The 12,984-nt window shown below is 33.8% G+C and overlaps 2 long non-coding RNA genes across 3 annotated transcripts; one reads left to right on the top strand and one right to left on the bottom strand.

Moving 5' to 3' along the window:
• Nucleotides 1-2,394, top strand: LOC127867256 (uncharacterized). 2 transcript variants are annotated; one of them, XR_008043408.1, is made up of 3 exons: nt 1-209; nt 1,497-1,561; nt 2,231-2,394. It is a non-coding gene; the product is annotated as an uncharacterized LOC127867256 (long non-coding RNA). The 2 variants fall into 2 exon arrangements; XR_008043407.1 differs by lacking the exon at nt 1-209 and adding an exon at nt 1,221-1,327.
• A 1,129-nt stretch (nt 2,395-3,523) lies between these two features.
• LOC127867255 (uncharacterized) lies at nt 3,524-6,974 on the bottom strand. Its single transcript, XR_008043406.1, has 4 exons — nt 6,846-6,974; nt 6,166-6,247; nt 5,592-5,774; nt 3,524-4,866 (listed from the first exon to the last, which is right to left on the bottom strand). It is a non-coding gene; the product is annotated as an uncharacterized LOC127867255 (long non-coding RNA).
• Between the last annotated feature and the right edge of the window lie 6,010 nt (nt 6,975-12,984).

Below are 12,984 nucleotides of genomic sequence, written 5' to 3'. Positions count from 1 at the left end.
TCTATTCTGAGTACATAAGGATGAGTACTGTGTATTTATTTTCGGCATAAAATTTACTTTATTACCCAGTGTAAATAGCGTTAGAATAAATGTTCAGTTGTAAACATGAATCTGAAAACTATCTCTCAATTTCAGAGTGAACTACATTGGCTTGTGTAGCCGCAAGATATACAAAGCTATCAAGAAATGGACGGACATTATTCATTAAGGTATATTAACTAATTAAATCTCATGACTCTTACCTTACTCTTTTCAAAACATTATAGAAAAATACACAATGTCAGTCACATGTAAGATTTAACAAGATGTGTTTGTGAAACACAATGTCCCCCTATATGACGTTTGACCTTGACCTTGACCCTTCACCACTCAAAATGTGCAGCTCCATGACATACACATGCATTTCAAATATAAAATTGCTAGCTTCAATATTGCAGAAGTGACATTACATGAGCAATTTTGACCCATATATTTGACCTTGAAAGATGACCTTGACCTTTCACCACTCAAAATGTGCAGCTCCATGAGATACACATGCATGCCAAATATCAAGTTGCTATCTTCAATATTGCAAAAGTATTCATAAAATAAGCGATTCTAGCCACATATATTTGACCTCTGACCTTGAAGGATGACCTTGACCTTTCACCACTCAAATTGTGCAGCTCCATGAGATAAACATGCATGCCAAATATCAAGTTGCTATCTTCAATATTGCAAAAGTATTCATTAAATAAGCGATTTGGGCCACATATATTTGACCTCTGACCTCGAAGGATGACCTTGACCTTGACCTTTCAACACTCAAAATGTGCAGCTCCATGAGATACACATGCATGCCAAATATCAAGTTGCTATCTTCAATATTGCAAAAGTATTCATAAAATGAGCGATTTTGGCCACATATATTTGACCTCTGACCTTGAAGGATGACCTTTCACCACTCAAAATGTGCAGCTCCATGAGATACACATACATGCCAAATATCAAGTTGCTATATTCAATATAGCAAAAGTTATTGCAAAATGTTATAGTTGGCGCAAACAGACCAACCAACCAACCAACCGACAGACAGGGAAAAAACAATATGTCCCCCACTACTATAGTGGGGGACATAAAAATGAAAGTCAGTCTGGAAGCAAAAGGTTAAATTTGTACTTTGAATTATACATTCAAACTTAATGTAATTAAACTATCAAATTTGCACCGAATAATCGTTGTCGTTTATTGTTTGTTTGCTGTTTTCTATTGAAGATAGTAGTCATTCTCCCAGCGGAGGTACTGGTTGGGATAGATGGTGGTTTTGGCACATTTCAGTCCAGTTCATGTATGTATATATATATATATATATATATATATATATATATATATATATATATATATATATATATATATATATATATGTTATTACTTATATTCATGTATTTGGTATCTATTCATCACTTATTTCTTCATCTTTGGAATTTGAATTTGAACACTATGTACTTTCTTTTCAGGCGCACAGCAACAAGCATGTGTGAATAATGAGAGCTCATCCATCACATCAGTTGAACATGAATTGGTAAGATATTTAATCAAGTACACAGTATAAAGTTAGCACATTTATTTTTGTAGGTGTGTCAATGTAACAAAAAAAACATAAAACGATGTGTATCATTATCATAAATTAATTATGTGACATAAAGTTCGTTATTTATAAAGTTACTTGGTGACAGATACATTTCACAGTTTTAATAAATGCATTCTATCAAAATGTCTTGTCATTGAAGTAACATGTTTGCATGTTCGACAGCTCATAAAGATTGATTTCCATATTTAGTAATGCATATTAATCGTTCGATACAAGTAACTTCACAAAATACCAAAATAAAAAAATGTGTACACTTACATTCATAAAGTTATTACGGTGATGTATTAATTAATATATGTTATTTAACCCATTTTTTGCCTAGCGTCTAGAAAGAAGGCCTTGGCAAACAGCGTAGACCCAGATGAGATGCCGCATGATGCTGCGTCTCATCAGGGTCTGCGCTGTTTGCTTAAAAGAATTTATGTAAGAAATATTCTAAATATAGAAATAAATATACTAAACACCCCTAATTGTGAAAATAAATTGATCCAATTTAGAAGGATGGGAAAGTCCACTATGCATAAATGGGTTAAAAAAGGTTCGTCAAATTTCACAATACCAATTGTACAAATCAACTGGATATTCTTTTCTTTTTTTCAGAAAAGCCAGTGAAGACAAAAAAGATGTAAGTTCCATAAAAAATATAGATTAACTAATTAAGTTGCTTGATCATGAATTTGTAATATTGTATAAAAATAGATTTTATGCAAATAATTTTTATTTTAACAAAAATTTCACAACATATTAGAAATAATGACCTCAGAATACATTTTACTGGCCAAGAGCTTGTGGTCGAATGCTAATTTGTATCCCTTTTATATTTACACAAATGTATGTTAAACATGTTAAAAACAAGGGCTGTTTGTAAAAGATGCATGCCCCCCATATGGGCTGTCAGTTGTAGTGGCAGCCTTGTGTGAATACGTTTTTTGGCACTGTGACCTTGACCTAGTGACCTGAAAATCAATAGGGGTCATCTGCCAGTCATGATCAATGTACCTAGGAAGTTTCATGATCCTAGGCGTAAGCTTTCTTGGACGGACGGACCGACATGTGCAAAACAAATACCCCCTCTTCTTTGAAGGGGAGCATAAAAAATAAAAAATTAGTGTATATAAATCTCTTATTGTTAGAATGATACTATTATTTAGCTGCACTTTGCATTACAAACCTTTTTTAACATAAATTGTATTTCATTTTCAGATATTGTTCCACTTCATTGGTCGTTTGCTGTAGAGTTGTTGAACAAATAATGTACATGTATTGTTATGTTACAAAAATAAAAATAAAATTTATTTTCACTTTGTTACAATATAAAGGAATTATGTAATCATCATAAGCAAGTCATGACTGAGTGTAAAAATTGTGTTGTTAATAAAAACAAGAGCTGTCAGAGGACAGCGTGCTTGACTATTAGAGTGCTTGACAGTATAACGTAAGCCATTATGGGGAAATTATTCATATTCAATTAGGTCAAGGTAATACAGTCACATTCTAAGTGATTGAAACATATTGATCGCTAATGTTTTAAAGAAGTTGTACTTTTAATATAGACGATTCTGAGTTCAGGTATATTTTCCACAATCTATTGAACATTTGTAAAGACATAAAACAAAGAAATAAGATTTTATTTCAAGTTTAATAGCAATAGCTTGGGTGGGATGGTTGGACCGTCATTCAAAAAATAAATATAAATAAATATGTGTTTGTTTTTTTTACCATGTTTCAAAGAAAAAAGAACTTTTTGGGTTGGGGGATGGTGGGGGGGGTATAATGTGGGGGGGGTGGTCATTTATTAGTTGATCTTTCAAAAATAAAACAAGGACAAAAATAAAAAATAAAATTTCGGGGGGGGGGGGGGGGGTAATTCTGGGGTGGGGCGTTCGGGATGGTTTGGGTGGAGTTCATTGTGGTATGTCAGGTAAGTGTAAAGGTAAGTTTTCCAAGTCTGAAAGCAATAGCTATGATACTTTACGGGTAAAATGGACCAAAACACAAAACTTCACCAAATGTTAAATTATCTAAGTATAAAAGGGGCCATAAATCTGTCTAAATGCCAGTCAGAGTCAAATAACTTTGCTTGCAAAGTCCCCTTTTGATAGTTAGTAATTGCTGCACGTATAAAAGCAATAGCTTTGATACTTTAGGAATAAAGACTTTAGGAATAAAGTGAACCTAAACACAAAACTTCAAAAAAAAAATTCTAAGTATAAAAAGGGAACATAATTATTACAAAATGCTTGATACAGTTGTCTGCTCTTGTTATGTTGTTGGGGTCATGTTGGTAAAGAAGTATGCAAAATATAAACGCAATATTACAAGGTACATAGAAAATATTTGAGGTGGTACGCAAACTTTAACATAGATTTATCAATAATATGCATATTCTAAGTGGAAAGAGGGCCATAATTCTTACAAAATGCTTGTTACAGTTGTCTGCTCTTGTTTATAGATTGGGGTCATGTTGGTAAAGAAGTATGCAAAATATGAAAGCAATATGTCAAGGGACATTGAAAATACTTGAGGTGGTACGCAAACTTAGCATAGATTTATCAATAATATGCATATTTTAAGTAAAACAAGGGCCATAATTCTTACAAAATGCTTGATACAGTTGTCTGCTCTTGTTTATAGGTTGGGGTCATGTTGGTTAAGAAGTAAGCAAAATATAAAAGCAATATGTCAAGGGACATAGGAAATATTTGAGGTGGTACGCAAACTTTAACATTCCAACGCTAATGCAGACGCCGGGGTGAGTAGGATAGCTCCACTATATATATTTCATATATAATAGTCGAGCTAAAAATCAACAAAAAATAATGACATAGAACTTGTCAATATTAACACTCTTACAAAGATTTTGACCACACTTGAGGATAGCCTAGATATTATTAACAAATACATTATGACTAACTTTCATCAACATAGCATTAAATGTGGATAATGCATGAGGCCGGGCATAGACAGACCACAATGGCTGACCTATAGCACTTCATGCATAAGTGAGCATGACACAACACCTACATAAATAAGTTAATCATGTCAATAAGTGCTGCATTTTATCCTATTGTGGGGCACCGTGCACAACATAATCCACTTCCTGTGCCTCAATAAGTTGTTCAGGCAGTGGTACCTGCTGATCTATGCATAAGTTGTGTAGGCGCATTCATGCATCTACTGCTTGACAGCACTCATCGAGTCTCATGAATAAACATCCTCCAGTTTTATGTAGACACCTGTCGATAGAGTAAAACAAAAATATTACCGTTGAGATTAAATTACAATGTCAAATTTATTATCAATGATGTTTATTATGCATTTTAATTGAATTTAAGACTAATATGGGTAAATAAATAAATAAATAAAACAAAATTTGCAATAATCTACGGCATCCATTTTTATCAACATATCAGGGACCTATACAAACTTGTTTGTATAGGTCCCTGACATATGCATGTGCATACATAAAAGCAACTTTAAAATCTGTTTTAAATGTGTTTTTTTACTAGATGTGTCTCCTCACTGATGCCCCCACTTCAGATAGAGATACACAAACAAGTCCATCAGTCATTAAAAGAGACAATAGTCTTCAGAACAAACAACATACGTATATACGATTAAAACTTGAAAAAATATTTACACATTACTTTTACAGCTACAATTCCTTTCTTAGGTCATTCATTTATGCAAAACCCATCCACAGATATACGGACAGACAAGAGTGGACATCCCGGTGCAATGCTTAAGGCTTCCGTCTTTTTACATTCACTAAATTGTTATGATTGTGATGTAGATGTGATGATTACAATGTTGCTCTAAAGAGAAAGATATTAAGCATTGCACTTGTCAATCCATATATTTTGTATGATTATATGGTAAATGGTGCCATATGTTGATTAAAATAACTGAATGTTTTTAACTGGTATAATATGACCAAAATAAACATAGATGTTGTAAATACCTTAATCTACTATCAGCAGTCCAAAAGCGCTCTCAACCACAATCCAACAACTTGACTGGGCATGGTTGTACCTCACCACTGCATTTGTTGTTGGCCTAAGCAAGGGCGTTTATACATATTTTTTTTAACGAATAGTCGGAGTCGCCAAGTAGGTATCCCAGGTGGTTTTCTTCCAGGAAAGGTCTAATGAAAATTTCATAAAAGCTAGGTTGAAGTTGGAACAATCATCAGTTAAATGGTTTATTAAGGTAGCTATAGGATGCTAATAAGCTTAACGTAATCTTAAATAAATTTCAATTATAAATTCAACATTGATTTGCATCTTTTATGTGTAGATAAAATTAATTTTACAGATATAAACTAATATAATTTAATCTTCTCTGTTTGTTAAAAGAAATTAAAATGTTAAATTATGTATGTGCATTTAACACATTATATTTAAGTAATGTGCAATGCATTGATGTAGAAACTAAAATATTTCCATGATCATTACAGTAGTATTTCACTTTTTCACAATACTAGCCATAGTCCCTCAAATAGTATATCCATAAATGCACATTATTTATTGTCATACCTTCAAAGTTCAAACCAAAGCTGTCAAAGACAGAGGTGTCATGTGTGTTGACCCAGGCCATTTTGACACAATGTCAATGAACCTGCAAATAAACTAAGCTTTAATATGTGAAAACGCAATTCAATTAAATTTGTTGAATGATTGGGGCATCTATTTTATTCAAATGTTTTATGATGTTACACTATTAGTTAAGCCACTTCTGACTCTTGACTGATATTGTACAGTGTGATTCAGTGTCATTAAAATAACATTGGGCAAGAGCGCAACTCGATCAGAATATAACTTTGCTACCCTGTATCTCACTGTGCAGTGTGAGATTGATGTTGCTCAGCTGTTCATATGTATATTGACTGTAAAATTCATAAATCTATTTTTGACAGAACATTGGTAATTTTGTGTTTGCAAAGTTTACTACTTATAATCGGTGGGGCAGATATCGCAGACACCATACAGTGCCTTTATAAGATAGACGAAAACTTCAAAACTTTATGCGAAAAAGGTATATCAGTAAATTGCGTCTATAACAAACTTGTATAGCAACGTCCGAAATATTGCAATATCCGAATTATAATTCAACCTTTAAAATTCAAGATATAATGACAAATGAACTGTTTTACTTAAAAAGAAACCATAAAACATTTGTTTTGATAAATATTGAACAAATATGACTAAATACTTACCTATTAAACGAATTAATTATCTCAACATCACAAATTTCATTTCCCTTTAACGTTTAATGCAGAGAATGATATAACGAATATCTTTAACGTTATCAAACATAAATACGTCCAACAGTATCAATATTTCACCATCACGGAGATTGCAAAATCCTTTCTTTCTCGAAACATTCTCAACTCTCTTGGTTTACCAACGTCTAAAGCTCATGCGACCGCCATGTTTACGAACGCTAAGAGTGGTCTTACCCAGTCGTAGCTTTAAGCACAAATCTTACGACATCTTAGCTGCGATTTCTTTGATAAAACGGTTCGCAGTACTTACGATAAGCATACAACAAAATTCTACGAATCTTACGTAAGATCACGCTAAGATATGTTTCAGAATCATAACACTTCCTCGAAATGAAGGCTGTTCCTAAGAATACATTGTGCTTCCCAGGTAAATCGTACGAATCACTCGCCTATTGGCTGTATCAGGATTCAACTCTCAACTATATAAACGGCGCGCTTTCAATCAAGTTTTAACATCGGAAAGGATTTGCTCAAGCACACAACACGTGTTCAGGTTTTGTAGTGAAACTTAACAATTCAGGTTTGTAGTGAAACTTATCAATAACCAGGTAAGTGAATAATATATATATTTAAATGGAGTTTTCTTCATGCATTATAGTACTTATAACTCAGAAAACTCAAATAAATAACTAATATCGATATCTTATCGATATTAAAAAGTATTTGATATCCTGATTTTGTTTTAAAAATACTAATTCTGAAATATTTTCTGCTCTTACAAAGGGTATGATTATTGAAGTGATACATCCATATTAGATAAACTTCTGATTTTCGTTAAAAACGATTTATATAAAGAGTCGATACTTCTTTTTCCCGGTGCTATTTAACATTTAAATTCAATAAATACCTAAACGCGTTTTTGCGTTTTAACAAACCATGCAACTGAATCATCAATATACTGCCATAAAAGAAGATAATGCGTTGAATGTATCAATAGATGGTTAGTCTAAGCGCTCACCTTAGATAATGGACATCAATCGCTGAGGACTTGACAAAGTGATGTAGTCTTTTTCAACAATTGATGTAGATTCAAACATGGCCTTTATATTGTCAAGATACTACTATCACTGCTAGTACTTTCTTCTGTACTACTACCTACTGCTACTACTACTACTACTACTACTACTACTTCTACTACTACTACTACTACTACTACTACTACTACTACTACTACTAGTTTCTACTACTATTTCTACTACTACTACTACTACTACTACTACTACTACGACTGACTACTACTACTACTACTACTACTACTACTACTACTACTACTACTACTACTACTACTACTACTACGACTACTACTACTACTACTACTACTACTACTACTACTACTACTATTACTACTACTACTACTACTACTGCTGCTGCTGCTGCTACTGCACTACTGCTGCTGATTCTGCTTCTTTTTACTTCTACTAATTCTTCTTCTACTACTACTACAACCACCACCAGCACAACCACTACCTCCACCACCATCACCACTACCGCCACCACCACCACCACCACCACTACTACTACTACTACTACTTCTACTACTACTACTACTTCTTCTTACTGGTCAACTTAATTTTGTCTTCCTAGGTAGCCATCAAGGGGCGTTTGTTTGCATCTTACTCGTGGACGGAGCCTAAAAAGTTGGCTTCAGCCAAGTTTGTTCTTTTAGCGAAATTGTGTGTGAAAGCGTCGTTGTATCATTTAACAAGATGGAGTGCCTTCTCAGCGCAGAACAGCAAGAGCTTAAACGAATACATAAAAAAATAGAGCGGGCAGTTGAGAAAAGACAAACGAGATGCCAGAAGAGAACTCAAGTTGGTTGTTGTTGGGTACGTAGTTCTGGCAACCAGTTCCGTTTGTATACTTGACGATGTGCTTTTTATATTGCAATTTCTGTATAGGCGACCATCTTGAGTATTAATAAATGTCGTATCTGACGCTTAAATACATGTTGGTACTGTATTCTAATGCGCAATAATGGTTCCACACATATTCATATATGTTGCTAATGCATTCAATATAACGAGTTTAATAAGTTTCTGGCTTTATGTTGTTAAACACAATAAATAAAAACATCTTACTACAAATGTTGCCAACTATTGAACGATTGATCCTGCTTAATTGTGTTTCATTATGCAGTTAAATGGTTTTATGTGAACTGTTACCATTTAGAATTCATACTCCACACAATAAATGTATGTCAGTTAGACAAATCTGAAAATAAAGTGATATATATGGACAAAAAACATTCATACTAGGTTTGGGACAAATATCCTACCCCTGGTTTTCCCTCTCGAATTTTCCTATCCTGGTCAATACTATTTAAGAAGGCTGCGCTATGTAAAACCGAGCAATAATAGTAGTCAAATTGTACAGATTGAACCCGATTTAACAATTTCGATATGTTACCGACTATCACACGAGAAATCAAATTTCTTTCAGGCACTGGCGAGAGCACGTTCATCAAGCAGATGCGGATAATCCATGGTGCAGGCTACTCAGTGGACGATAAACGGTGCTTTATCAAAATCGTGTATCAGAACATCTTCATGGCCATGAATGCAATCATTCGTGCAATGGACACGCTGAAAATCAACTATAAAGGCCCGAATAATGAAGTTTGTATGTTTTTGTATTGGTAACAAAATAATCTATATTTTATTCTGTAACTTGAGCACCCTTTTCACACATTTATTACATGTAAAATCGGAAAATATTTCCTAAATATGGTTTCGCTGCTGGGTTTTCAAGTCTAAATTGAGGATAATGGGGGTGGGAGAACATACGCTATCAGCTAGTGCTTTTTCACGTGAGTGGGAATGTTACAGAATTCAGATATCCACTGAAAAATGTCACTTCAAATCATTACCATGTTTAAATTATACTGCTAAAAGCCTTCATGTCAATCCTAAATTAATTTGGTCTTTTCACTTACCCATACTACTAATTTACGTGCCCAACCGAAAACAAGTAATTAAAGTATATACCGACTCTTTATCTTGCCATTGAGGCCAGTCTTCTGACAATTTTTTTGAACCGTGAGGGGATTTACTGGCTCTGTCTAAGCTGGGACGCCGGCTTCTACTGCTTATTAATGATTTGTCTTTTTTTGCAGAGCAATGCTAGCCTCGTTCGCCAGATCGATCACGAACACGAGACAGTTGTCGACCTTTGAGCACCAGTTTGTGGACGCCATCAAGGCGTTGTTGGCAGATAGCGGCATACAGGAGTGCTACGACAGGCGGAGAGAATATCAGCTGACAGACTCTGCTAAATAGTATGTCTGCAACTTCTTAAGAAAGAGTTATACAAAGAAAATAGAACTCATTAAATCTGTTTCTGTCAAAACATTTCTATTTGAAAAATTGAGTATTGACGAAATATAATCTCTTCATTAAATCAACTGAAGATATAGATAAACAAGATCTCAGGGTAGTGATATTGTGTTTTTTTTTTGTCGAATGTGTAGTCGACATTTGCCCTCATTCCCAATTTCGGGCATTCGGCTCCATTCCGAAACTAAAAAAGAATTAGTTGTACCCCAATTACAGCCTTAGATTAGCAATGTAGGGTTTTCATAAAGATAGCACAATTAATTATTTTTTAATGCAACATTTAATAAGTTGAACTATAGTAAATCTTATATCAATTACAATTGTATTTTCATGTTTAATGTAATTGTTAGCACACACAGCACTTATTTCCCAAAATAACTCATAATGACGACATTTTTCACAATGTCAAGTGTCCCAGACCATTCAAAAATGCAGGGTTTTTATTAAGACTAGAGAGGTGCAGAGGTTTACTGGAGACAACAATTTTGTCGCGACTATAACAAAACCATTTTGTCACTTAATCCCCCATGTTATTTGTAGCAATCATTTGAATACACTGTATGACACTATTATTACATGTTTACATGGAATAGTTATATAAAGTACAAGAAGTTACTTATTTTTTCATAATTATCTTTGTTTATATATAATGTATAAAAACCATCATTCGACAAACAACATAAATACCAAACATCCTCAAATATTATGCCAAAATCAATCAAACAGTACACTGACTAAATGTTTAGAATTATGTAAATACACATAAAAGCGCATGACTATTCATCTGAAAAAGAAATATCAATTATCTGAACTTTAAAGATCTCAATTCCAATTGTTTAAACAGTTACATTAGGTCGTACTCTGTTTTTGACACTTAATATTTATGTTTTGCAGGTTTTACCGTTCTATTTATTGGTCTTCGTGAAGGGTTTTCAAGACATGTTTTAGTCATTGGTTTGGAATGGTGTCACCACTTTGGCCAATTTATCACAAAAGCTAAATTGCGATCCACACGAATCACTTGGAGACGGACTAAACACCCCTTCTTTCAAATTCAATGTTTTATTGCATTTTGAGGCGCATGTAGTCTTGAATACATTTGACGACTTAAAGTGTACAATGTTTTTAAAGTGATTTTACTTATTGGATACTTTTAAGCCATTATATATTTTTAGGACGAACTGTATTGCCGATAATATTTGAGCCTCATACGTCTGTGGTTAACGATTTCCCCCATTTGCGTTTAGTGGTACAATCAAATATATATTCCTTCCAATACAAAGATTCTGGTTAATAATTTTAAAGTTTATTTAAATGTGTATGTATATGATTTGTATGCTTAAATTGTTTTTGATCTTAATCAAACACTTATGTGAAAGTATAGAATATGTATGAGGCAATTTAAAGCAATAAATAAAATACAAAGTTGAATGTTCTTTTATGAAGATCGGAGGAATTCAATAAGAATGGGAAAAATAGAGCGTTAAAATATAATTAAGTGATACTTTCTAAGCATTGAAGCTGCTGGGGGAAATGACATTTCTCGGGAAAGCTCAGTTTTCATGAGTTTGAAGAAATGTTCTGCCGGTATGCAGAAAATATCCAGCTAAAGCATTATAGCATACAAAATGTCACGAAAATTGTTTCTAATATATGAAAATTATTACGATTAAAGGTATCCAATGCATTGTTTGACTTACTTACACGTCTACTAGTATTGGATGCAGAACGAACACGTGTGTCTATACCACAAGAGTCCATCTGCAAAATAAACAGTTGTGATTTGCCAAGATGACACTATGGCAGAATGAGTTTTTGACTGAACAAACGGAACATTTTTCAGTCTCGCCACCAAACACTAGCCAGGCTGCTATGAGCTTGTGAAAAAAAAGATAAAATAATTTCAATTATAAATAGAGTTGAGCTAGTGATTATTTCATGTGTTACTTTAATAGCACGATAATTTAGGCTTATTGCTGATTAACAACTGTAATGTTTACAGCTGATTTGGAGCTGCATAACAACTCATCAATGTTAATGATGTTTTGTACTAGTTATATGTTATATATTTAAAAACGTGTTATCTGTTTTTGGAGAAAAAAACATGACATGGCCGTATATACCACTAGGCATAAATCTACATGCGTTTTTTTGTTTTAGCTACTTTGATGATGTTGATAGGATCACTCAACCTGACTATCTGCCAACGCTGCAGGATATCTTCGAGTACGGTCCCGACCACTGGGATCACATAATCTCCTTTCGACTTGGATAGTGTATTTTTAGGTAAAGCCAGTCAAGATAATATAGTATTATACCTCACTTTATTCTCAAGGCTAAACTCCCATAGGTCATGTGGACATAGAAATACTATCAAACCCAGCGGGAAAAAATTAACTGTCCAAACAAAACTGTCGCCCGCGAAAACAATAATGTCGCCCGCTACCTTTGCAATCACGTGCGGATTGGTTAAACATTTATTACTGTCCCGATTCGGCGCATTGCGCATGTGCGCAGTTTGCATTTTCCATTGTAAAGAGACGACCAAATCTGTCAATATGACATAAATTGTCCAAAAATATATGTCTTATCAAGATCCAGTAAGTTACACGCAGCGCAGAATTGTTCATGTTTGAATAGTTTTTTCGGTATAATAATTAAATATTACATGTCTGACAGGTGACAGTAAATTTGTCAACTTTCGGAAAAATACTGTCAACCGAGGCGAAGCTGACAAA

This window comes from Dreissena polymorpha, chromosome 2 (assembly GCF_020536995.1).
Source record: "Dreissena polymorpha isolate Duluth1 chromosome 2, UMN_Dpol_1.0, whole genome shotgun sequence".
Taxonomy (NCBI): Eukaryota; Metazoa; Mollusca; class Bivalvia; order Myida; family Dreissenidae; genus Dreissena; species Dreissena polymorpha.
This window is presented reverse-complemented; position numbering and strand designations above follow the sequence as displayed.